The 27653-nt window shown below is 42.1% G+C and overlaps 1 protein-coding gene across 1 annotated transcript in view; it reads left to right on the top strand.

Annotated features, from left to right (window-relative positions):
- Positions 1-299: 299 nt before the first annotated feature.
- The window catches only part of PRLR (prolactin receptor), a 146640-nt gene continuing 119286 nt past the window's right edge, over positions 300-27653 (top strand). The window contains exon 1 of the mRNA XM_082241889.1: positions 300-429. The gene's annotated coding sequence lies outside the window, so the exon portion shown is untranslated. The remainder of the gene's footprint in view (positions 430-27653) is intronic.

Here is a 27653-nt window from a genome sequence, read left to right as displayed (position 1 = left end):
TTCCAGAATGGGAAGGGGGAAAACCAAAGAGTAAAAAATTCTCTACAAAGAGAGAGAGAGAAAGAGCGCAGGCAGATGTACACATAAATCATAAAGTAGTAAGTAGGGTTTTTTATGTTGACATCAAACCTTGACATCACATGTGGCCAAGGATGCTGTAGCAACTGCAACTGCGTTGTCAAGGAAACAGCCCTGTGCTAAGCAGGCAAGACCAATGAGGATTAAGCATTGCTAGATTCTAGCTAAGCCTCAGTGACCTTATCAGAGCACAACACAATCTATCTGATATATACTATGCAGGTATTCCTCTGGAAGGTGGAAGCTATCTGCAAACTAGACAAACAACCTTGTGCTGTGTACTTAACTGAAATGTTGAAGGTGGATTATTCAAACAGTTGACTTGTTTCCCAGCTGAGATGGACACTTTCTGTAAGTAAGACAAGTGTTATGAATGACCGGTTATTGTTAAGAAAATTAAAGGTGCGGTAATGGGTGATGACTGAAAATGTTATTTAGGAAAGTCTTGGCAGAGTTGTTGTTTTTAGAATGCAAGTTTTTGAGAACTTTATGAAGCAGTTGTGATAAACTTAGGATGAACCAGCACCTCCCAGCCAGAGAGAGCCAGCAATGTTTTCAGGCACGGAATCCGAAAACAGTCAAGTCAGAACAGGAAAGCATAGAAGAGCGCAGAAAGGCAGCTGAGTCAACTAGCCTCGCTTTTCCTTTAAGTAAGCAGTTCATTCTTAAATATTGACTGGTGTTTTGCATTTGCGGTGCTGAAATAATAAGCTTACACCCCACTGGGTGACACAAGTTTATTTTATCAGGAGATTGACAGCTTGTTTTTGGAGAAAAGGCACTGATATACCAAACTCAGCCATTGCACTCTAATATGCACAAAAGAGAATATCGTGTTGGAGGGGTGGTTGTGGAAAGATATGCAGAGAAGTATTTTTGGTATTGAAATAACGACACAGTGTGCAAGCACTGACTTTGCCTGCCTTTACTCTTTTGCTTTCTTTTTTTTTTTTTTTTTGCATTTTAAAATTTTATTGGTTTCCAACCAATTATACATTTTATCCATATTACAACATTCTTATCCATTTTTGACTTCCTTCAACGTTACTGACAATCATTCGTAGTTATCCTTTCTTACACATTCCATTCTTACATATTGCCATTTTTCCTCCTTTCTTTCATTATTTCTAATAGACAATACTTATTGGGTCTTTACAGTGCCTCTTTAAAACCCACTAGCGTTGTATTTACATCACAGTTATTTTCCAGATAGCCCACAAATTTCTCCCAGTCTTGAATAAACTTTTGGTCTTTGATATATCTAATTTTCCCTGTTAACCTGTCAAGTTCTACATATTCTGTCAGTTTTTCTCTCCACTCTTCCACAGTTGGGATTTCCTCCTGCTTCCATCTCTGGGCTAACACAATTCTAGCAGCCGTTACCGCATACTGGAAAAGTTTGCGATCTTTCCTTTCAATATCCTTTCTTACCATACCCAATAGGAAGATTTCTGGTTTTTTTGGCGAAGGTGTATCTCAGCATTTTTTTCATTTCGTTGTAAATCTCCTCCCAAAACCTTTTAATTTTTTTGCATTCCCACCATTGATGATAGAATGTCCCTTCTTTCTGTCCACACTTCCAACATTTATTGTCTACCTTATACATCTTTGCCAGCTTCACTGGTGTCATATACCACCTGTAAAGCATCTTCATCATGTTTTCTTTCAGTAAGGTACACGCCGTAAATTTTATATTCACCTTCCATAACCTATTCCAATCTTCCAATTGGATACTGTACCCAAAGTCCCTCGCCCACTGAACCATCACTGATCTCACTTCCTCGTCCTTCGTATTCCATTCCAGCAGTATTTTATACATTTTTGACAGATTTTTATGTTCATTGTTTATTATCTCTTTTTGGTATCTAGATTCTTTTTCCTCATAACCCCTTTCCTTCACCTCTTTTTTGAACATTTCATTAATCTGGAAATAGTGCAGCCAATCGTATGTAAACCCTTTAACTTGGTCGTATGGTTTTATTTTCCACTTTCCTCCTTCATTGGTCACCATTTCGTCGTATTTTCCCCACTTTCCTCTCATATTGATTTTCTTTACCCCCATTATCTCTAACGGGGATAACCAGTGGGGGGTTTTTGGTTCTAGTATGTTTTTGTATCTATCCCAGACCTCTATTAACGCACCTCTGAAAACGTGATCGCTAAACCCCTTGTGAGCCCTCTTTTTATCGCACCATAGGTACGCGTGCCACCCAAATCTGTTATTATATCCTTCCAAATCTAGAAGTTCTTTATTTTCCAACTTTACCCACTCTTTCAACCAGCACAAACATGCTGCCTCGTAATACAGTCTCATGTCTGGTAGGGAGAAGCCACCTCTTTCTTTTATTTCTGTCAGTAATTTAAATTTAATTCTGGGCTTCTTCCCTTCCCAGACATATCTTGAGATCGTCTTTTGCCAATCTCTAAAATCTTTTGTACCTTTTATTATGGGTATAGTTTGAAACAAAAATAACAACTTAGGGAGCACCATCATCTTAACCATTGATATTCGCCCCCAGAATGATAATTTCATTCTGGCCCAGGTCTCCAGATCTTTTTTTATTCTGTTCCAAACTGGGGTGTAATTATTTTGATATAGATCAATATTCTTTCCAGAGAGCCATATTCCCAAGTACTTAACCTTTCTAACTACCTCAATCCCTGTTCTTTGCTGCAATAATTCAGTCTTATCCTGATCCAAATTTTTAACAATCATTTTTGTTTTCCCTTTGTTCAATTTAAATCCCGCTATATTACCAAATTTTCCCATCTCATCCAGAATCTCCTTTATACTTTCTATCGGCTCTTCCACTGTCAGGACCACATCATCTGCGTAAGCTTTGACTTTATATTCATTGTTACCTAAAGTCACCCCTTTAATTTGTTTGTTTTGTCTTATTGCATTTAATAGGGTTTCCAGAATCACTATAAATAACAGTGGCGAGAGTGGGCACCCCTGTCTTGTTCCCTTAGCTATTTTGATATCTTCAGATATAACATTATTGACTATCAGACTTGCTTTTTGCTCTGTGTAGATTGCCCTTATGCCATTCAAAAATTCCTGGCCCACCTCCATCACCTCTAAGTTTTTCATCATAAAGTCCCAGACCACATTATCGAACGCTTTCTCCGCGTCTACAAAAATTAGACATGCTGGTTTGTCGCACCTACTGGATAAGAATTCAATGATGTTAACTATGTTTCTTGTATTATCACTTATTTGTCTTCCCGGCAGAAACCCAGCTTGGTCTTTATGTATGATTTTTGATAGTATCTTTTTTATTCTTTTAGCTAAAACACCAGCGAAGATCTTATAATCTGTATTTAATAAAGAAATGGGTCTGTAGTTCTTAATTTGAGTTGGGTCCGAATCTTGTTTTGGAATTATTGTAATAAACGCCTCTTTCCATGTATCTGGAATATCCCTTTCTTTTAATATATTATTCATTACTTCAGTCAGCGGGGTTATCAACGTGTCTTTCATTTCTTTGTAATAACTTGATGTAAACCCATCAGGGCCCGGTGCCTTCCCTCTTTTTAATGCTTTTATCACTTCTTCTACTTCTTCTCTACATATTAGGGCATTTAGTTGTTCTTTATGATCTATCGGAATCTTCCTCAACATCTTTCCTTCCAGATATCTTTCTATTTTTTCTTTGTTGTTCCTTTCACTTTTCCTGTATAGTTGTTTATAATAGTCCACAAACCCTTTCCTGATTTCTTTTGGGTCGGTAATTTCTTCTCCATTTAATTCGATTTTGTTAATTAGTTTTTGTTCTTTTCTTCTTTTTACCTGCCAAGCAAGCCATTTTCCAGATTTATTTGCAAACTCGAAATTTTTTTGTCTTAACCTTTTTATATTCCATTCGACCTCATTATTTATTAACATAGCAAATTGGGTTTGTAGAGCCTTTATTTCCTGCTTTATCTTCTCATTATTAGGTTTTTTAATCAGCTTTTGTTCGTTGTCCGTAATCTGTCTCAAAATCTCTCTTGTCTTTTTTTCTTTATTCTTTCTTTTCCATGCTTCTTGCTGGATACATAGGCCCCTCACCACTGCCTTACTTGCATCCCATACAGTACTCAGTTTTGTCCCTTAATCTAAGTTATCCTGAAAGTATTCTACCAGTTTTTTCTGTATTTTTTCAGCAAATTTTTGGTCGGCCCATAAGTTATCATTCAGTCTCCATCTGAAAGTTCGCTCTTCAACTCCTTTTAACTCCATCTTAATCGGATTGTGGTCTGAGATAACTTTAGCCTGTATTTCGACATCTTGAATCCTTGGTATAAGTTCACTCGAGACCCATATTTGGTCTATTCTTGACATTGATTGGTTTGGTTCCGAGTGGTGCGTAAATTGTTTTTCTAAAGGGTGCCTGAATCTCCAGATATCGATTAGGTTACAGTTCTTAATCATCGTAAAAAAAGTCTTAGGCAACCTCCCTTCTTTACTCTTTGCTTTCCTTAATCTATCCATTTCTGTTGATACCACACCATTCATATCCCCCATTATTATAATTTTTTTATCCAAGTATTCAAAAAGTTTTTCTTCCAATAGTCTAAAAAATTCTGTCTTATTCCCATTTGGAGCATAAATTCCGATAATTATCAATTCTTCGCCTTGCCATTTAATTTGGGCTGCTATTATTCTCCCTTCTTCATCTTTAAATAATTGACGGGATTCAATTTTGTTTTTAATATATAGGACAACACCTCTTTTTTTCTTTTTGTCCGAAGATATAAATTCATTCCCTAACCTTTTGTTAATGAGGATTTTCCTATGTTTTTTGGCCACGTGCGTTTCTTGAAGGCATATAATGTCCAGATTCTTCTTCTTTAAAATATGTCCAATTCCATTCCGTTTCTTCTTATCATTCATTCCATTGATGTTCCAGTTCCATAATTTTAACGTCATTCTCCTTGTCACTATCTAGATTTAAAAGTTTAGGCTTAAAACCTTTCTGTCTCTTCTCCTTCTTCTTCTTCCCCCTCCTCTTCCGACTCTCTTTCAGTCTGTTCTTCTTCTTCACCTAATTCAAATTCTTCCCTCCTTCTTATTCCTCCTTCTGCTCCTTTACTCTCTTCCTCCCCTTGTTGTAGTTCTTTGTATCTTCTTGTGAATTTTCCTATTTCCTCAGGACTTAGCAATCTTCTTTTTACTCCTTTATAAAAGAATGAGACACCTTCCGGAAATTCCCATCTGAAATCAATTTTGTTTTTTTTAAGTAGCTGTACCAGTGGCTTGTAGGCTTCTCTTCGTTTCAACAACCTGATTGGAATATCTTTAAATATAATTATATAATTCCCATCAATATAAAGTCTTTTCTCTCTGTTCCTTTGCAGAATCAAGTTTCTCATCTCTCTATCTTTAAAAGTAATTAAGCAATCCCCTGGGAATTTCTTTACCCTACTTGATCTAATTTTGATTCTATATGCATTATGTATTGTCTTTGCCATTTCTTCTTCTGATGTCTCCATCCACTGCGCAATTTCCTTTATTAATCTTTCTCTTATATTTTCGTTTTGCATTTCCGGTACTTGTCTCAACCTTAAATTAACTTCTCTCTGTTTCAGTTCGTTCATTGCGATAGAGTCTTTTATTTCCTCTTGTATCTTATTCAGATCTGCAATCTCATTTCTCATCTTCTCCTCTTCTCGCTTCATCTCTTTCATTTCCTGCTTTGTCTTCTTAAATCCCTCATCCATTCTCCTAGAAACCTCCTTAATCTGTCCTTTCAGTTCACTGACTGTCTCCTCGATCTTTTTATCCATTTTCCCTATTTTGTTGTCTACCTGTTCTAACTTTGTCTCCAGATTCTTTTCACTTTGTTTTATCTCTGCAAACATCTTCAATATTTCTGTTCTAAATTCCGTTTCCTGCTTTGAAGCTCTCCTGTCTGTTGGTGTCCCCCCTTCTGTCCCTTTTTTCTGTGTATGCGACATGTTCCTCTGTATCTCTATGTCTAATATATACTGTGTACACACTGTATATTTTGGGTTTGAGTCACTGTTAAGTACTCTCAAACACTATTAGATTAACCCCCCAAAGACAAAGAATATCTCCTATATAAGGGGAGGGGGAAAGGTATAGCGAGAAAAACAACAAATTACAAAAAACACAGTTTCCTTAAGATTTCCTCTCAATGTCCTAGATATTGTCGCTTCCCCTGCCCATATGCGGGAGGGGGGTAGTTATTAATCCGCGTTCTTCTTGCCCCAGTCTGGGCTAATCCAGTTCAGGCTGGTCTGGATACTCTTCTTGCCCCTATTCGGGCTAAATCCACCCAAAGCGTTAGACAGGTAGAACTGTACTTTATATTTCAGAGTAGTCCAAAAGACAGTACCTAGATTTGAGGAGTAGTTCAGCTTCCAATATAGTTTTTAAGTTAATATTAATACTAGTCCCAAAATTGTAGTTCAGTAGTGGGGGAGATGTCTCACTTACGTAGTTGTCTCCTAAGTATTTTCATCAAACCTAAGTCCCCTCCACCTAATTTTCAAATTAGTGTTTGGTTTGAATCGAACCAAACTGAGTGGATAGTTCTTCCAACCTAAATCACAAAGAGGGTGGTTCTTCCACCTTAGGGAAAGAGAGTCTTTAAGTAAGCTTTCACACTGCCTTTTTCCAACTGTTCATTTTAGTTTGTTTTATAAATTCAGTTCCACTGATTAAACATTCCTTAGCAGAGTTTTAAGCAGGGGGGGGGGAGTCCGTGGAGCCTCCAAATAGTTTACTTTTTAATATATATATATATAAACGAACAAAAAGAAAAAAGTATGTTTTAAAGTAGTCTGGAATGGCGTCGGAAGTCCTTCTAGTCCTCCAGTTAATATGGCGCCGGAGTTTCTTCCTAACTTAATAGCTTCTTCACTGAGGTGTAATCAATAATCCTCTCTATTCTCCTGTAGCCTCAATTACAGTTGTTACTGGGTCTCTTTTGCTCACGGAGCTTCTCTGTTCCCCCTTTAATTTCTTCTTTTCTCCTTTCTTTTCTTAACCAAAAGTTACTTTTTAACTTAGTTGAACTCAGATCCGAAAAGTCCCGGGGGAAACAGAAACAGTAACCGCTAGCGGTAACTTACTTTCTCTTTGGGCTCTGCAAACAGTGCTGCGTCTTTTTCAATGATGTCAGACGAGCCGTTGAACTCGGATTCTTCTCTTTTTTTTAGCCGGGAGCTTTCTTATTGATATCACAAACTCTCAAATTTCATAATAGCAAATCCGGTTTTCTTCATGTCGAGAGCGGAGCGCTATTCTCTCTGCAGGCTCGGGGCTTCGCTAGTTAGCCGCCGCCATGGCTGCCCGATTGTCCGCCGCTCGTTCCGTCGCTCTCTTCGCCTCTTTTCAGGGGTTACCTGGCGAACTGGACGAGCGGCTTTAACACCGCCGGGAACCTAGACCTCTAGACACCCTCCAGAGGTTTATCGGGAGGTCTTTGCGCCCTAAGAACCCCCCTTTTCGGCCAAAATAGCTAGGGCTTTCTCACCGGAAAAAACCCTCGCCTGCAACGGGAGCTCACGCCGGAAGTCTTTCTTTCTTTCTTGTTTCAAATGCTCCCTTGCAACGCAACATGCCTGGTATGCCTAAGAACATCACAGAGGCATCTGTAACTGTGCAGATTATGAACTCTCAGTCTTTGTCCACTCTCATGTGTTTATATCTGGGAGAAGCAGCAATTCATCTGGACATAAAACCCAAACATACTTTTATGATCCTCCAAGAATGTTAGCGCTTAGCTATTCGTAATTTGCTTAATACAGAGGGTGGAAGGGATTGGCTGAAAGCCAGTAGGGAAACTATAATCAGCCACACTCTAGTTGCTTACGATGTGAGCATGCTTAGCACAATCCAGCCAAAGTTAAGCGCTTTCAAGTCTGGAAGAGTTAAGCTGCAATCCACTAACCCGGGAGTAAGCACTGTTAAACTCCATTGACAGCTGATATGATTGGAAAATGCTAGAGACTGGTTGGGTCGTATCCATAGTGATACTGTTTGTTGATTCCTCTTCTGTTAAATTTAATAAAAGCTAAGAATGCCCTTGTACCAATGATCAGGGTACAAAAGCGATATTAATTAGTAAAAAAAAGTAAATATGAATTTGGTGGGGTGGGAAAAGAAAAGAGTACAAAAGATGTGAAAGATGTGAAAAAGAATTCTAGAATGGAAGAAAAGGATCCTGTTAAAAAGCATTGGGGTGTGGAAAGCTTGGCATATGAAAAGTCAGTCTTCAAATATGAACTTGCACATGTAGCTCTGCCAGGGGTCTCCTAACAACTCTCAGTACCCTTCAGAAACTACAGTTTCTTTGTTTACAGAATTCTTTGGGGGAAGTAGTGACTGTATAAAGCAGTATCATAGTTCTTTAAATGGTGTAAATGAGATTATAATGGTACGTATTGCTTTTATTGCAATTATTTGTATGGTTTGATAGATTTTATATATGTTTATGGGGACACGGGTGGCGCTGTGGGTTAAACCACAGAGCCTAGGATTTGCCGATCAGAAGGTCGGCGGTTCGAATCCCCACAATGGGGTGAGCTCCCATTGTTCGGTCCCTGCTCCTGCCAACCTAGCAGTTCAAAAGCATGTCAAAGTGCAAGTAGATAAATAGGTACCGCTCCGGCGGGAAGGTAAACGGCATTTCCGTGCACTGCTCTGGTTCACCAGAAACGGCTTAGTCATGCTGGCCACATGACCCGGAAGCTGTACGCCGGCTCCCTCGGCCAATAAAGCAAGATGAACGCCGCAACCCCTGAGTTGGCCACGACTGGACCTAATGGTCAGGGGTTCCTTTACCTTTATATATGTTTATAGTTTTACTTCTAACAGTGCCTAATTGTTTGGTTTTTAAAATTATTGCTTTTTCTATGTTGTTATTGCTTTGCATTTTTATGTTAGCTTCCTTGAGTCCTGTCAGGGAAAATGATGGGGTACAAATAAATATATCATAATACAGTGGTACCTCGGGTTACAGACACTTCAGGTTACAGACGCTTCAGGTTACAGACTCCGCTAACCCAGAATAGTACCTCGGGTTAAGAACTTTGCTTCAGGATGAGAACAGAAATTGTGCGGTGGCAGCAGGAGGCCCCATTAGCTAAAGTGGTATCTCAGGTTAAGAACAGTTTCAGGTTAAGAACAGACCTCCAGAACAAATTAAGTTCTTAACCCGAGGTACCACTGTAATGATGATGATAATAAATGCGGTGTTTTTAAGAGAAACAAGCTTCTGCATGGTTCCTTCTGTTTTTAATTCCAGATCATTTTCCACATTACAAGTTCATGACCTCCTGATATCTGGGTTTTTTGGCTGTGTGCCTAATGCACATTAACTAGCTCTAACTCCCTGGCGCAGTGGATCCTGTTAGCTTACTTCAATCATTCTGAATCCCAGTTGCAGTATGTAAAACTCACAATCCCGCCCCGCAGAACATGCTACTCTCATAATTTTTCTTTACCCACAGGGCTCTTGCCACATCCTCCCTGTCCCTCATTTTATTATTTGTTTTATTTATTTAAGCTATTTACAAGGTGGGGGGGCATTTTTCAGGTAAATCCCTCCCAAAGGTTGCCTTCACATGGCAGTTTATCTCATTTCCCAAACTGTTTATTTCTGCATTATATTTGAGTTATCAACGTGACGTAAAAGCAACTTCTGGCAATCTAGTGGAAGTTTAACGCTCATTTCCACGTTAATTGCTTGCAGAAAAGAAAAGGAAAAAAAACACAAGTTTGTAACCCCATTATCGCAGAACATTATGGGAGTAAAGTGATGAAATTTTGAGGTGGTGCCCTTTCCTTCCACTTGCTTGGGTGACTCATGGGAGAAACAAAAGCACAAGGGGGGGGGACTTGTGATGCTATCCAATGGCGTTCGTTGTTCTGTCATACCAAGCCCACTGTTGTCGGTGAAATTTAGCACAAGATGCTGGTGAAATTTGGCACAATACAGTGGTACCACTGGTGGCAAACGGGATCCGTTCTGGAGCCCCGTTCACAACATGAGCAAAACACAACCCGCATCTGCGCGGGTCACGATTCGCCGCTTCTGCGCATGCGCGTGACGTCATTTTGCATGTCTGCGCATGCGCAAGCGGCAAAACCTGCAAGTAATCCTTTCTGGTACTTCCCGGTCGCTGCGGGACACAACCTGAAAATACGCAACGTGAAGCAAACATAACAAGAGGTATGACTGTATGTTGGTGTATCAGTCAAAAAGCCACAGTGTCACACAAACTGGATTTATTTTAATCAAATTCATACAAGCAAGTCCCATTTACATGAGGGTTAGGTTCCCGGGTCCCACATGTATGCATGAATTCGCGTATAGTGGAAACACCATTGGGTTCATTGGCCAGTGGGATTTCCCGGATACCCACCCCCTTTCCACCCCTTTAAATTTTATTTTATTTTATTTACCAAGCACATAAAGCTGAATGTGCACAAGTTGAACCCGTGTAAGCGGGGGGAGGGGAGGATGCCTGTAGTTTTATTATAAAAGAACACGTAAAGACACAAGCTCTGAGACGCTTAACACAATTTGAAAATTTATTAAGCACAGTGGATGATTGTGGGGGGGGGAGGAATTAGTTTCTAAATTGTATTAATGTAACTTATCGATCTATGGAACCCCTTAAAAAGATATAGGAACTGTTGTTGTTGTTTAGTCATTTAGTTGTGTCCGACTCTTTGTGACCCCATGGACCAGAGCATGCCAGGCACTCCTGTCTTCCACTGCTTCCTGCAGTTTGGTCAGACTCATGTTGGTAGCTTTGAGAACACTGTCCAGCCAGCTCGTCCTCTGTCGTCCCCTTCTCCTTGTGTCCTCAATCTTTCCCAACACCAGAGTCTTTTCCAGGGAGTCTTCTCTTCTCATGAGGTGGCCAAAGTATTGGAGCCTCAGCTTCAGGATCTGTCCTTCCAGTGAGCACTCAGGCCTGATTTCCTTAAGAATGGTTAGGTTTGATCTTCTTGCAGTCCATAAGACACTCAAGAGTATCCTCCAGCACCATAATTCAAAAGAATCAATTCTTCGGCGATCAGCCTTCTTTATGGTTGTTTTTGTCCACGGAGTTTTCTTGGCAGGGATACTGGAGTGGCTTGCCGGTTCCTGCTCCAGGTGGATCATGTTTAGTCAAAATTCTCCACTATGACCTGTCCGTCTTGGGTGGCCCTGCACAGCATAGCTCATAGCTTCTCTGAGTTATTCAAGCCCCTTCGCCATGACAAGGCAGTGAACCATGAAGGTATACTAGATATGCACAAATTCTTTCCAAGGACTGGAATGAAATTTGGAAATTGCAACCCTTAAAATCTGCTTCCAAAGTTCTTAGGGAAAAGTTATTAACATTACAGTGGTGCCCTGCAAGACGAATGCCTCGCAAGACGAAAAACCCGCTAGACGAAAGGGTTTTTCGGTTTTGCGTTGCTTCGCTAGACGAATTTCCCGATGGGCTTGCTTCGCAAGACGAAAACATCTTGTGCTTTTTTTTTAAAGCCGCTTGAAGAGGCGCTGTTGCGCCGGACCATGCTTCGCAAGACAAAAAACATCGCAAGACGGAAAGACTCGCGGAACGAATTATTTTCGTCTTGCGAGGCACCACTGTATTACACAGATGGTACTGCACTCCTTTGCAAATGTCAAAAATGTTCTCTTCTAATCTATATCATCTAAATGTTGGGGGGGTGTTGCAATAAAAGTGGGACATATTATCATTTATGGTGGAAATGTCAGTTGATGCAAGATTTTTGGGATTTAATTTCAACCGAAATGATTAAAAAATAACTAAAGAAACTATTGTTTGTTGTTCAAAATTAATGTTACTGAATATTTTTGATGATACCAATGTAAATGTCAAAGGAATCGGTCTACTCTTATATATGATCTTAGCAGCACAAATAGTAATTGCAACTCAATGGAAATCAGCCTAAAATCTTACATGGGATGCTTCGTATCACTTATTCTGGAATATAGCTATAATGAAGAAAATCACATATAATTTGAGATTTTGATAAGGACTAGCCTCTCCAAACATTTTTAATATGATTTGGCATTCCTTTATGAGATATACAGTGGAACCATAGACAACCCTTGTCACAAGACTGACAAATCTAGAGCTATACTTGCCAATCTTATAAAGTTGACAGTCTATACTTGGACGTTGTTATTTTAATTTCTGTGCAACTACTCATTCAACGTGCCTGTTTTATAGTTTTGTTTCTCATCTTTTAATGTTTGTCTGTTGTTATAGTTGTGTTCTCCATTTTATATACGTTATAAAATGGTTAAAACAAAAAAGCCACTGCAGTGCGAAAGGAACATTAGAAAATGAGACAGAGGCACTAGCCTTACAATCAGGAATATGAATGCAGTATTTTCCAATATGCACCCAAACTATGTAAGAGCTGGAAAAAGAATCAAGAAGGCAAGGAGAGAGATGCTGATACGTGGATGATAATCAGCTTAGTTGATTGTCCATACTTCAAAAAGAGTCCAAAACAGCTTCAGTTTAATCAGCACGAGCACCATCAGGCAAGTCCCCCGTGATAGGCAGTAAGCTTCATTTAGTTAATTTTAAGTGGTGTGCTAGGTGCTGTACAGAGCTTAGAAACAGCAGCCTTGATGTCTGCAGTATAGTTGTTACCAAGCCATCTATTTTTAGATTCTGGCTGTCTGGCTGTAGTCCAGGGTGATTTGTATTTACAGGCTAAACCCTCTTTCAAAAGATTTGCATAGGAAAACAGGTTGCGTGTTTAAGTCAGCGCACAGTTTTAAAAACCAACAACTGCCCCGTGCTAAATAGGTTTTGCCTAGTGAACTGAGGTTCACTGGTTACAGTTGAAAGTTTATGCTTGCTATCTGCATTTCAGGTTGTGATAGGGAGTTTTCAGATGCTTGGAAGCTCTCTGAACGGTGGTGGTGACAGGCTGGTCTTTATTAAACCAGAAGGGTCCCCATCTTGTTTTGTTGATGGTACAAAAGCAATAGGCTATTGTTGTCTGTTTTTGACAGAAGACCTTTGAGCATCTGCAGTGCTGGCATATCCTGTGGGCGCAAACCGCCTAAAATCATATTAAGCAGAGAGTCTCATCTGCTTTCTGTAATTGCATGAAATGTTTTCCCCTTTTTGCATATTTAAAGTGCCCACGATTCCCAAGAAAATTATGTTTGTAGCTGCTCATTAAGTCTGGCATGGACTCTGATGCATGTTTTCTCCTTCACATCTTCTGCATTTGGACTGAGATCCTCATCAAAACGGTTCCAAAATAAATGTGTTTGGGATCAGAGTGCCAGAACGACCTGCCTTTCTTTTTATTTGAGACCTCAGATCCCAGAGATTTGAAAATTAATTTTGGCACTTTTTAACTGTTACAAATAACACTTTCTTGTGAGTTTTTCCCCCCATTAGAGATGTGCAAAATGTTCATCCATGAAAATTCAGAGGTGAAGAAGGAGCTTCAAATGATAGAAATCCTTTCTAGCATCCTGTCATTTTAAAAAAGCTCTTTACCATTTGTTTGCTGCTGCTTATTTCCCTGCTCTGTATACTGAAGCATATTGGACTCCACTTGTAGGAAGACACTGTCTAATTTCTTTTCCTGGCACTCAAGTGTCGGAAACGTATAACTGAATGCTTTGACGTGGGTTATCTGTGAGAGGTCTAGTACTGTGGCCCTACCTTACTTATGTACCTCCTATGATGTTATAGTTTATAATTATTGTGTAATGTTTTAATTCTGACTATCGGTCGAATAAAGAAATTGATTGATTGATTGATTGACTGTCTAATACAGATAAATGCTGGAGGTGTAATGTTGAGAATTAGTATTTTTTATACATTTAAAAATCTTTTTCTTTTCCCAGTTCTCCTTTATTCCCTTACCTATTCCTTTTCTTTGTCAAATTAGCCAGTAAAAAACCAAATGAAGTGGTGGGGGCTAAGCCTATACCACTCCTCCAATGGGGACCCCACAAAGGGTACCCCTATTTGATGTAGGGCAGACATGTCCAAGACATCGATCGCGACCGACTCGTCGATCCTGGGAGTGATATTGGTCACTCTGCATTGCGCTCTCGGGAGTTAGAGCTCCAGCGGTGGAGTGAGGGGGACTTGCTGAAGGGGGGAAGGCGGGAAATGAAAAGCTCTGTGCCTGCCCACCCACTAGTTGAAATGCAAAGAAAGGAATGAGAAAGGAGGGCCCCCCCCACAAACAGTGAGGAAGGCAAAGAACAAAGCACATGAGGGGGAAACCCCTTAGCGCTCCATGAGCTTGAGCAAGGGAAAGGCTTTAACGCCACAAGGCTTTAAAGCTGCAATTTATATATGTATACCTGAAGGAGCGCCTCCACCCCCATCATTCAGCCTGGACACTGAGATCCAGCGCTGAGGGCCTTCTGGCGGTTCCCTCCCTGTGAGAAGTGAGGTTACAGGGAACCAGGCAGAGGGCCTTCTCGGTAGTGGCACCTGCCCTGTGGAACGCCCTCCCTTCAGATGTGAAGGAAATAAGCAGCTATCTTTTCTTTAAATGACATCTGAAGGCAGCCCTGTTCAGGGAAGTTTTTCATATTTAATATTTTAATATTTTGTATTTTAATATTTAATATTTAATTTTAACACTTGATTGGGAGCCACCCAGAGTGGCTGGGGAAATTCAGATGGGTGGGGTATAAATAATAAATTGCTGTTTTTGTTGTTGTTGTTGTTAAAAGCAACAGTAGGAGAAAGTTGTAGATCACAGCCTACTCGAAGTTGGACATGCCTGATGTGGGTCATAGGCCACTCCCTGCAAGATGTGGTTTACCCTTAGATACACTTCCAGCAGACAGGCTGGAGTGGAATAGCAATGGCTTAACCCAGTGCCTACACCAAACTGTTCACTACTTTAACCAGTAATAGTTGTGCCCCAATAGGCTGTTGTCCAGCGTGTGCATATTCATTTCTCCAGGGAACTGTGGGGTCATAGGGCCTTGGCACGCAACTGAACTTGGGAAAATTAGAAAGTGGGAGAAATGGAAACTAACACATTTGCTCACCCCTACATGCAAAAAGACCTCATTCTTAAAGTCTGACCTACTCAAGAACCAGTTTGCAAAACTGGTAGAAGCAGGGGTTGATTTTCTGCACTCCTGGTAAAAAGCTCATGAGAGTTGCAGTGCTCATCTCCAGCATCAAACCCTTAAAAAACATGTATTGAAGCTGCAGCTGCTTCAATGAGCTTCTTCCAGCTTCATTTTCAGATCTGCCAGAGACCATTGAGGATTCCCAGAATGACTCCTGCTGATTTGCACAAGTATAAATGAGATGAGAATTGAGACCTCTTATTTTGCAAGCCCAGAAAATAGAAGGAGCCATAAATTGCTTGTATTGTACTGGGAAGATTGTGAAGAGTATGCCTCTCAGATTTCATGTTCAATCCATTTTTGACTTTGAAGAACTTCTTTTGTGCTCCTCCTCCTGTTTTTTCTTCTGCTGCTGAAGATTATAGATGAGGCACATTTAAGGGCTCCAGTGTATAGAGCTGCTGCCAAACCACTGCTGCTTTTGATATATAGATGTGCTGATCTTAGATCCCTCAAGCATTATGTCTGTCTTCTGTACCATTCTTGTGTATGAAGGATGGGATTTCTTGGCACTGTTGACAGCGTGGTATAGATTAGTCTCCTGGGTAATTGCTTTTAAATTGCAACCCAGATGTGTATATCTTTCAGTGCTTTTGTTCAAGATCTAAAAGGGGGGGGGGACACATTTGCCTTCTGTACACAGCTATTGGCAAGGCCCTAACACAACACCCACTAATAGCCAATACTCTGGGGAATTGGTAGGAATGTATGGATGTGGAAATAGCCCTGTTGCGTCTGGAAGCATCAATTTCTTTTCTTTCTCCCAGCAGAATGTTCTGTACAGCAAGGGTGGCCTTTACCATGAATTAGGAAAAAACGACACAGTACGTCAGCAGCATAGAACATTGGCTAGGAAAATGTGTCGTGCAATGAGAGTTGCGGAATGGGTGCTTTATTGGGGTTTAAAATGAATAATAATAAATATGGTTTTTAAAATAGCCTGCTCCCATAGTTATGTCACTGTGTTGCCGAAAGGTTTTTTGTGGCCCCTTAAGTCCCCTGTATGCAGGTGTCTTTTATTTTATTTTTTAAATAATTTTTATTAACAGGCCAATCACATCACATTATCCAAATCACATTAGTTCCAAATTATACAGCCAAATTTTAAATTTTGTTGGGGGTGCCCATACATCAAGCTCCGCACGAGTCCAAAACTCCGAACGAGTCCAGACATCACTTATATTACTGCTTTAATTAGACAGTTCTATCCAGTTCAATCCAGATAGTCCTTTATTACTTTCTTTCTCTTCTTGTTGTTGTTATCGTATATTCCTTTCTTTGCGATCTCTGATAATTTTCACAAGCAGATTGAAAACAGGCATCCTTTGTGTGGGTTTTGTACTCTCCAAAGATCATATCACTCAGGGACAGCCTTTGTTCAACGCTTCAAAAAAAATCAAAAAAATCTTCGGTCTGTCTTTTACTTTTCTCAGGCTTGCCAAATAAATCAAATGAATGAGGAGGCTCTGTCAGGTCAAGCTTGCGTTCCAGCATTCCTTCTCTTTCGAATGATCCTGATTCTCCTCCCCCTGTCCTTCTTTCTCCGGCAAGCCTGTCTTGGCAAGACGCCATTTTTTAACTGCGTCATGAAAATTTTCCTCTTTCTCACCGTTCACCAATCCTCTCTCCTGTTATAATCCATCCCACACAGTTCTTGAATTCCTGCTTGTGATTAGTGAAAACGCAACGATCTTATATCTATCTGGGGTGAAGGGTTATTAATATCACATCGTGCAAAGAAAAGAAAAAAGTTTTTTCCTCCACCCCCCCTTCATTCCAAACATACAGCCTCCTAGTGGTGATTCTTCAGAAGATGTACTTATCCATCCGTCACTCCCGGTCACAGAGATCCATAAATCAGCAGTCTTATCTCTCGAACATTACTTGATGTATGTGCTTCAGCTTCATTCCAATCGTATGTTTCCAATTATAATTCCGAGCTGAAGCAACCAGCACGCGCTAATTGGAATCGGCGTCAGGAAGATCTGACTTCACCGAGGGCTTGTGCCAAGTGTTTGGCACTCCCATCTCTCGGATCAGGGGGTGCATTGTGAACACCGCTGGCAAGGCAGCGCCCCCTCATCTCCTTGGGGGGGGGGTAGGAAGACTGCATACTTCCCATAGCAGCACCTTAATTACCTCATATGGGTCAGAGAGATGTTATTGTCGGCCATCTTCCAACGCGCCACCTGGTGGCCCACCGAACGCAGGTGTCTTTTAAGGGACGCGGGTGGCGCTGTGGGTAAAACCTCAGCACCTAGGACTTGCCGATCGTCAGGTTGGTGGTTCGAATCCCCGTGGCGGGGTGTGCTCCCGTTGCTCGGTCCCAGTGCCTGCCAACCTAGCAGTTAGAAAGCACCCCAGGGTGCAAGTAGATAAATAGGGACTGCTTTATAGCGGGAAGGTAAATGGCGTTTCCGTGTGCTGCGCTGGCTCGCCAGATGCAGCTTGTCACGCTGGCCATGTGACCTGGACGTGTCTGGCCCCCGGCCTCTTAAGCAAGATGGGTGCGCAACCCCAGAGTCGGACACGACTGGCCCGTACGGGCAGGGGTACCTTTACCTTTACCTTTAAGTCCCCTGTACAGTGTATCTATCTATCTATCTATCTATCTATCTATCTATCTATCTATCTATGGGCCACTCTGGTAGATACTCTGCTGTGATTCAGTGGTTTTCAATGCCATCTAAGCTAGTGTCCATCAACACATTTTGTATACCAGATTTCATAAGTAGATTATGCACTGTGCAAAGAAAGTGCCATACTTCCTTTTCTTCACCCTGAACCTCTCACCAACCAACCTGATAGGGTAACCCCAAGTTCTAGAATTTTAAGAAGAGGGAAAACGAAGCTTAATAAATAATAATAATAATAATAATAATAATAATAATAATAATAATAATAATTGGCTCCCAATCAAGTGTTAAAAACAACACAGCGTTAAGTATTAAAAACTTCCCTGAATAGGGCTGCCTTCAGATGTCTTTTAAAAATAGGATAGCTGCTTATTTCCTTGACATCTGATGGGAGGGCGTTCCACAGGTTGGGTGCCACTACTGAGAAGGTCCTCTGTCTGGTTCCATGTAACCTCACTTCTCGCAGTGAGGGAACTGCCAGAAGGCCCTTGGCGCTGGATCTCAGTGTCTGGGCTGAATGATGGGAGTGGAGATGCTCCTCCATCTTTTTCACTCAAGCAAGTGTTTCTTTTGTGAGGGACATCAGTTGTGTGATGAATTTTAATGGGTAGGAGAGGGCATATTAACTGCAATTTATATCTCTGGGCACCCACTTATGTGGGTGTGGCAGAGTTTCAAAATCCCATCCTTGGCAACAAAATTAGAAGCATAGGAATTGGGCTATAAAACCTTGTTTTGAGCAAGTCCAATTATGAATTAAGCTGACTTCCCTCTTCCTACCCTGCTTAAGAAAGAATCAGGCAACAACTTGTAAAGTAAGTTTTAAACTAAGATTTGCTTACTTTATAATCATGCATTGGTTCACAGCAATTGCAGCAGTAAAAACTATGTGGGCAAAATACTTATACTGTAAATGTAAGTACCTAAAACATGTACATAAAGCTGGAGCAAGTGGATGCATGTCTGCATCCAACACTGGTGAAAGGAAGAGAGGAAGAAGCAGGAAATACTATATGCTCCTTCCTCTCCAGGAGAGGAGGGGAAATGACATCACACCGAGCCCTCTCTACCAATTGTATTTCTATGGTCTGAGTATCTGCCTGTCAGCAACACAGCTCTGAGCACTTAGCCCATTCTTGTGCTAACTAGCAAGAAAATGCATTTGTTAGGTTTGGCTGCTAATCTCCCACAAAAGTCTCATCATATGGCTGAAGAGAAACAGGAAGTAGAAATACCCTGCACTTCCTGTTTCTTGTGCTCTGAAGTGAAACTTTCACATATACCAGTAACTTATAAAATATGAGATTTTCACAAAAACATGAGACCTCTTAGAATTTTAGAGACTTTAAAGGTCAGGGTTGCCAGAGTGGCACCCCATGGCACTCTAATTCTTGATACCCAGAAAGTTCAGAGTTTGTGTCAATATTCCTTGCATCCCTGCATTCATTGTCTGTCTGTGCAAATGGAGGGGAGGATCTGCAGTACTTTTCTCCTTCGCTCCATGCAGTGTGGGTGGCATGTAACTCACCTATTACACCAGGACTGGCCCAAAATATTTTGCTGCTTCAGGCAGAGCAACAAATGACTCTCTCTCTCACACACACACACCGTCTGCAAGTCATGGTGCCATAGCTGTCGACCGTCCCTTATTTGGCGGGAAACTCCCTTATCCCAGCGCCGTGTACCGCTTCTGTCCCGGATTGATGTTGTCACTTAAATTTCCCGGGTTTCATGCTCGCCCGGCTCGGCAGGGAAGCAGTGACACGAGGTCCTCCACCTCGAGAGAGAGCGCGCACGAGCTGCCGCGTCTCCGTCTCTCCCTTTTCCCCCTCAGAGGCGTGTCGTGAGGAGACGGGTGGCAGTGGGCGGGCAGGCAGCCCCTCTCTTGCGAGACGTCTGCCATGCTGCCAGGGGAAGCCGGAGGAGGCAGCGGCTGAGGAGGCGGCCTGAGGGAGGAGAAGAGGAGGGGATGGGGAGGGACGCAGAAGGGCCTCATGCCAGGCTCACGGGCGGCATGGGCGAGAGTCTCTCCCCCTCCCTCTTGGGAGCCAGGGAAGGGCTGATGGAACTCATAAGCGAAGCAAAATCCCTTATTTTGGCTGCTGATCCCTTATTTTCAAGGCTGCTGGTCCCTTATTTTCAAATCTGTAAGTTGACAGCTATGCATGCTGCATAGTATCCTAAGTCATCCTAGTTACTTTGGCAGCTGAGGTAGAAAAACCCCTTTGCATCTCCCTGTTTGCAGTGAATTAAATAATACCCATCAATTTGCTACATTTTGATCTCACTATAAATCAGCTGCTTGAGGCAGCTGCCCCACTCTAGCCAGAGAGCAGTTGCTGGACTGGAGTGTTGCGTGCTTTCATCCTTGGTGTTGAAATTGTTACTTTGAACGCACTTCTCATCTGAAAGAGCGAATTCATAAATACTGGAGAAAGAGGTTCAGGTTGATGAGGAAGATTTGGAAGGCTGCATGACAAAGTCTCTGGAATGGCTTTTCATTAACAATATATGCCCAATTACATCCAAAGAGCTCTCCTCAAACGGAACGTATAATTGCACACGCTGGCTAAATAATGCATGATGGCTTACCATAATGAAGAACCCATCATTTCTTTTCTACATCTTTGGAGGGTCTGTAATTAAGCTGGCCTGCCAAACATTTCCATCTTGCACCTTTCAAAGAAAATTATATATGCAATGCTCAATAGGGAAATTGTGACATATGTAAAATAAAAATAAAAATCAGCCCTTTAATAGAAAGTGAAAGTTGGTCCCCCTGTTCTAAAGGAACTGAATTGTATGAATGTTTTCCAAATACAAAACAAAATAAAGCACAGTCGTTCATGTTGTTATTATATATGTCATATTTAGCACTTTAATTCTCCTTCTGCCGTGTCATCTTTTCACAGCTATATTACCTGTTATATTTGATCCTGCTGATCTTTCTTAAAAACTTCCCTAAAATGTCTGTCAAGAGCTGAAGTAAATGGCAACTGCAAAATCATTAAATGACTGTGATGTGTAGCCACTCTCTGTAATTGCATAGTGTTTTTAGTTACCGAAATATTTCTGTGCACTCCACCTGGGCTGTTCAGGTTGCGAACTCAAAACAGAAGGTGCCTTGTGATGGTATAAAGCTGGTGCCCCACAACCATTTGCAGTCTGAGGAAACATTTACAGTAAATATCAAAGAAACTGTCATGGGCACTACAAAAAAGAAGAAAACTCTGCAGTGCCTCCAACCACCCCTCAAAACACCTCACATACACACAAAAGGGGGAAAAGTGCAGGGAAAATAAACAAATCAGAAAACTTGCACCAAAAACAAGCAACCTCCCCCAAACCCTCTAGAAACACGCCCCCCCATCTTTAAAATAAATGAGAGTGAGGAAAGTGGTCATTGGCAGGAACCAAAGGGGGAATTAGGAAGAACTGTTCTAAAAGACCTTCTAGTGCTAATTAAGCAATACGTACACAGAAAGACTATGAATTGGATTACCGGTACATGTCCCTGTCTGCATCCTGTATCCCTGAGTCCTACCAGCAAAACGAACCAGTCTTGTGACACATATTTTTACCATCTTGGTTGTGATTTGCACAGAACTGTACCCCAATATTCTTTTTTTAAAAAAATGCTTTCTTTTCAGCATTGTTATTGTTGTTTAGTTGTGTCTGACTCTTCATGACTCCATGGACCAGAGCACGCCAGGCACTCCTGTATTCCACTGCCTCCCAGTTTGGTCAAACTCATGCTGGTAGCTTCGAGAACACTGTCCAACCATCTCGTCCTCTGTTGTCCCCTTCTCCTTGTGCCCTCCATCTTTCCCAACATCAGGGTCTTTTCCAGGGAGTCTTCTCATGAGGTGGCCAAAGTATTGGAGCCTAAGCTTCAGGATCTGTCCTTCCAGTGAGCACTCAGGGCTGATTTCCTTCAGAATGGATAGGTTTCATCTTCTTGCAGTCCGTGGGACTCTCAAGAGTCTCCTCCAGCACCATAATTCAAAAGCATCAATTCTTCGGCGATCAGCTTCTTTATGGTCCAGCTCTCACTTCCATACATCACTACTGGGGAAACCGTAGCTTTAAGTATACGGACCTTTGTTTGCAAGGTGATGTCTCTGCTTTTTGCTTCTTCTTTTTCCAGCATAACCCCTCAAAAAGAAAATAAAAAAAGGAAATGTGCCTCTTTTTTAGAAACACATCCTGATGAAAGCTGTGCTTTCCCTTTAAAAAATAAAATAAAAAATCAACGAAAACAATCTTTTGCTTCAAATGGGTGAGGTGGAGAGGAGTGTGCAGAAGACAGACAAGCAGAGGTGTAGCTGGAGAGACAGACATTTCTGGTAGATGACAGGATGAGTATCGGCTCTGTCTCCTTACACAGCATTGTAGAACTGCATCAGTGAAAACACTCAACACACCGACATTCTGACTCAGAGCGGCTTCTGCTTACAATTCCAAGTGTCCTCAGGGCCCTCGCTGTGAAGTGCCCTCTGGCTTCAACATTTGCCGGAGGGCACTTCACAGTCCATGCTCAGGGGCAGCATATCTCTGAATAACAGAGGCTGTGGACAAACTAGAGTGGATGGCCATTGCCTGTGAAGTAATGCACCAGATGATGACTTCCTCCTGTGCTAAGTTAAGTCCTGCTGTACCATTCAGATATCAATCCTTGTCTCTGCCTGGCCCCCTAATTTCTGCCGCCTGAAGCAGCATGCTTCCCTTTGCTTCGCAGTACAGCTCCTGCTCCTTCATGTTCCAGTTCAATGCTGTCAGCACTGACAGGGCTGAACATTAGCAGCCGTACATGGAAACTGAACCTGGGACCATTTGCATGAGAAATTTGTGCTATACCACTGACTGAGCTTTGACTGTGGATTTTTGGATTTTTTTCATGTACAGTCGACGCTCAGGTTGCGAATGTGATCCGTGCGGGATGTATGTTTGCAACCCGCAGCGTTCACAACCTGCAGCAGTGCATCTGCGCATGCGCAGGTTGCGATTCGGCACTTCTCCGCATGCACAAAGAGCAATTTAGTGCTTCTGCGCATGCACGAAACCCGGAAGTAACCCATTCCGGTACATCTGGGTTTCGGCGGGTCCGTAACCCTAATAATAATAATAATAATAATAAATTTTATTTATATCCCACCCTCCCCAGCTGAAGCCAGGCTCAGGGCGGCTAACAACAATAAACAGTACAACAGTACAACACAACACAACACAACACAACACTCTAAAATCATTCATTATAAAATTAATTCAGAGCTCCGCAAAGATTGCCGAAGGAGGGAGTCAGGAGGTGCCCTGGCCAAAGGCCTGGTGGAACAGCTCTGTCTTGCAGGCCCTGCGGAAAGATGTCAAGTCCCACAACCTGAAGCGTCTGTAACCTGAGGTATGGCTGTAGACTGACACAGCAGCCTTTGCTGGTTGTGAATCCAGATGCTGAAACAGGGGAGACAAAAAAATCTGAGGGATTGTGCAGTTATTTCATTGACACAGACTTTACTTACAGGTGGGCCAAATTTTCCATCATGTTAGTCATGTAGCCCTGCCCTTAAATGCAGGGTTTTGTGGGGTTTTGTTTTTGTTTTTGCAAATAACTAGAGAAAGGAGCCCGGTTCATATTATGACCAACAAATGGAGGGACGTGAGTCTTTACCAAATTGCCCCCTCAGCCTGTCATTGAAACAAAATGCACACACACACACACACACCTCTTTTGGGTAGTTCAAATGACCTGCTTAACTGCTTACCCCTATTCCTCATCCAACAACAACACACATTGGCAAATGTATGTAAAGGTGTAACTATAAATCCTACTTGTCTTTGTGCAACAATCAAGATCCAACACTCAGATACAAAGTGTTTCTTAGCTAGGCCGAATGAGAAAACATGTAACTATCTGTACTGCAAAATGATCCTTTGCTACAAAGCGCTTCCCCAGAGAACAGGTGTTTATCTAGAGATTATTAAAGAATTAAATGTAAGATCAGTGGATAAGGCAAAATCAGTTACCGTACCCTTTCAGCACTCTGCAATTTTAAATGGTGTGAACCAAATGGGAAAATTTACATACAGAGTTAGATCCATGAAAGAGGCTTGGCAAAATTAGGAATAAGGCTAAACCAAGACAGAAGTAGGTCATGGAAAATACACGTGAGCAAGTCAAGGAGCAGAGAAGTGCATGCAGAGGCTGCAGGAGGCCCAGAGACAAAAAAGATTAGGATCGGGAATTTGCAAAATATCGAAGACTAAGGTGTAGCAGGGTAAACAGATGCCAAGATCCAAGGACAGTAAGAACAAGGAGACCCAGGAATACGAACAGGGGAGACATCTGATTTAAAAGCAAACCTACCCGACCCACAGGACGCGGGTGGCGCTGTGGGTTAAACCACAGAGCCTAGGGCTTGCCGATCAGAAGGTCGGCGGTTCGAATCCCCGCAACGGGGTGAGCTCCTGTTGCTTGGTCCCTGCTCCTGCCAACCTAGCAGTTCGAAAGCACATCAAAGTGCAAGTAGATAAATAGGTAACACTCTGGTGGGAAGGTAAACAGCGTTTCCGTGTGCTGCTCTGGTTCGCCAGAAGCGGCTTAGTCATGCTGGCCACATGACCCGGAAGCTGTACGCCGGCTCCCTCGGCCAATAAAGCGAGATGAGCGCCGCAACCCCAGAGTTAGTCACGACTGGACCTAATGGTCAAGGGTCCTTTTACCTTTACCTTACCTGACGCACACTATCTGAAACAATATGCGAACCAAAGCACAGCCACCCGAACTTTGCACAGTGCTCCAAACTTTGCAGTGCCGTTCTCCTGCCAAGCAATGTCTTGCAAAAATGCATGTACTAGGCTGAAGTCTGTATAACAAGGCAGGTCTCTGTGAAAATAACATACAGGAATTGCAGTACAGTATAGTCATATATATGTGTTGCGAAGTGTGCATATAGGGCAGAATAGCAGGCAAAGGCTCTGCAAAGAAAACTGACCTACTTTGGCTTCATTGAGTTTCACACACCTGGTAGGCTAGCTCTTGCAGGTAAGGGTGTGTTGTGTGGAGTTTCATAAGCAGGTCATCCAGGAGTCCTGAGAATACTTGAATTTATTTGGTACCATCTGTGGTTTAGCAGCTTCCATCAGGGTCAAGCTCTTCCTGTTCCCTTCCAACAGCCACCCCTCATAGCGTTAACACTGTTCCAGCATTATTGGCAGGGCTGTGCTCAGAAAATCCACATAATTCATGGGCGTCCACACGTGCTTCTGTAATCCAAAACTTGTTCCACAGATAGATTTACTCCTCAGTAACCGACACAGCATGCGGAGCCTGAGGAGCTGTAATGTTTATGAATGTACTGTCACTCTCACTCTTACATAACCTGAAATTGGCGTTGATCGTTGTTTTAATCCCTTTACCTCTCCCATTTGCAAGCTGTGCTGCATCATTCTTTGCTTAACCAAATTTAATATTTACATATTCCTTGGTGAAATTTAATAAGCATGCAGGAATAAAGTGATGTTTTATGGTCACTTCTGGTTTTGGCGCCATGCGTGAATGTGTGATTGCACATCAAACGGACATCGTGTATCATTGCCTGTATACAAGTATTTTTCATGGAAGATCAGCTGTTTACCTTGCATTGATTCTGACTGGGTTTTTTTGGGGGGGGGGCGTATTCAACATTGCATCAAACAATTGTCCCATGCTTTCTAATGCATTTTCATCTCCCTTGCCTTATCTAAAAACCTCCAATGTTGTCGGGAAGCGAGTTCAACTTTAATTTTGCAGCCTGAATTTGCCAGCCTGAAATCTGGAAGCGCCCAGTGATCCCCAAGCTTCCATTCCACCCCTCCAGTGTGTGTAGTGGTTAAGAGTAGTAGTCTTGTAATCTGGGGAACTGGGTTCGCATCTCCGCTCCTCCACATGCAGCTGCTGGGTGACCTTGGGCTAGTCACACTTCTTTGAAGTCTCTCAGCCCCACTCACCTCACAGAGTGTTTGTTGTGGGGAGGAAGGGAAAGAAGAATGTTAGCTGCTTTGAGACTTCTTCGGGTAGTGATAAAGCAGGATATCAAATCCAAACTCTTCTTCTTTTCCCCTACTGTGCATGAAGATCCCACTAAATCAAAATGAAGGTGAGCATCAGAAGTGCTTACTGAATTTCTGTCCATATTCTAGTCCAGGCATAGGCAAACTCGGCCCTCCAGATGTTTTGGGACTACAACTCCCATCATCCCTAGCTAACAGGACCAGTGGTCGGGGATGATGGGAGTTGTAGTCCCAAAACATCTGGAGGGCCGAGTTTACCTATGCCTGTTCTAGTAGTTCATTCCTTTTTTAATTAAGTTTTGCTCTTTGACTTTAAAAAGCAGAACAACATGCTTTTAACAAAACATTTAATGTCACTGACATAGCTTTGGGGTGTGACAACAAAAGGCACTGCCTTGCTCAAGGAATCCAAAGGTTGTGTTGGTGCAATTGTTTGATACCTGTTTCTGTCTCCTGGACATGAGTGATTGGTGTTCTTCAGCATCCATCTGATACTACAGTATGAAGAGCGAAAACACTTTCACCGTAGGATATACCACTGTCTCCCACCTGCCAATTTGTGCAGCCCTAAAAGAAAAAAGAAATTACATCCTGAGCATGATGATTACTTTCTTTGCACTACAATTTTCCAGAAGAACACTTTTACACTGTAAACACCAAGAATATTTTCCAGACCTTGAAGAGCAGAAAAGCTTGCGTTGTCTTGTAGAATGGAATATTTACCTTCTCAAACTGTCTGCTGTTCTTTCTGTGTGGGTTTAATTATGGGAGACTGGCAGTGAAAGCTTTTTTTAAAAAAACAACCCTAATTTAAATGGCTTAATGATCCTTCAGTAGAAAGTAGAGATGCTTGAAGGCAAGTCTGTCTGGCACATATGAGGTTTTCAGTCTCTTTCTCTTACTGCAAAGTAAGGTGGGGTAAGCACATGCACCCCCCCCCACTTTCCCTCTAGTCGTACAATCATATTATTGTAGAGTTGGAAAGGACCCTGAGGGTCATCTAGTCCAACCCCCTGCAATGCTGGAATCTTTTGTGCAATGTGGGCCTCAAACCCATGACCTTCAGATGAAGAGTCTCATGCTCTGCCAGCTGAGCCAGTCACTTAATTGGGAACTGGGAAGAAATTGCCCATGTCATCCGGATTGGTCAAGGATGTTTTGTTATGTTTCCTGGGGTAATACCTATGTGTTTATGCAGTCCACAACTGTCACAACTTGAGCAGGTAGTATTCTATGGGGCCTATTCACTTCCAAACCCTATTCAGGGTATTTGTTTTTAAAGCACCAACCGGTTTGGGATCTAAATCTCTGAAGGAATGCCTGTATCAGCATGCCCATTCCTTATGACTGGGCTGGGGAAATCTTTGGCTTTCCAGATGATGCTGGACTACAACTTTCATCATCCCTAACCATTGGCCATGCTGGCTGGGATTGATGGGAATTCATCCAGAGGGCCAAAGATTCCCCAGCGCTGCCTTAAGATATTCAGAAGGGGCATCGTCTCCATTTCAGGATACCATTTTGTTTTTAGCTGCCTCTATTTTGTTCTGAGGGACGCGGGTGGCACTGTGGGTTAAACCACTGAGCCTAGGACTTGCCGATCAGAAGGTCGGCGGTTCGAATCCCCACGACGGGGTGAGCTCCCATTGTTCGGTCCCTGCTCCTGCCCACCTAGCAGTTCGAAAGCGCATCAAAAGTGAAAGTAGATAAATAGGTACCGCTCTGGCAGGAAGGTAAACGGTGTTTCCGTGCGCTGCTCTGTTCCACCAGA

The sequence above is a fragment of the Podarcis vaucheri genome (assembly GCF_965113315.1).
Source record: "Podarcis vaucheri genome assembly, chromosome: 11".
NCBI classification, from domain to species: domain Eukaryota; kingdom Metazoa; phylum Chordata; class Lepidosauria; order Squamata; family Lacertidae; genus Podarcis; species Podarcis vaucheri.
This window is presented reverse-complemented; position numbering and strand designations above follow the sequence as displayed.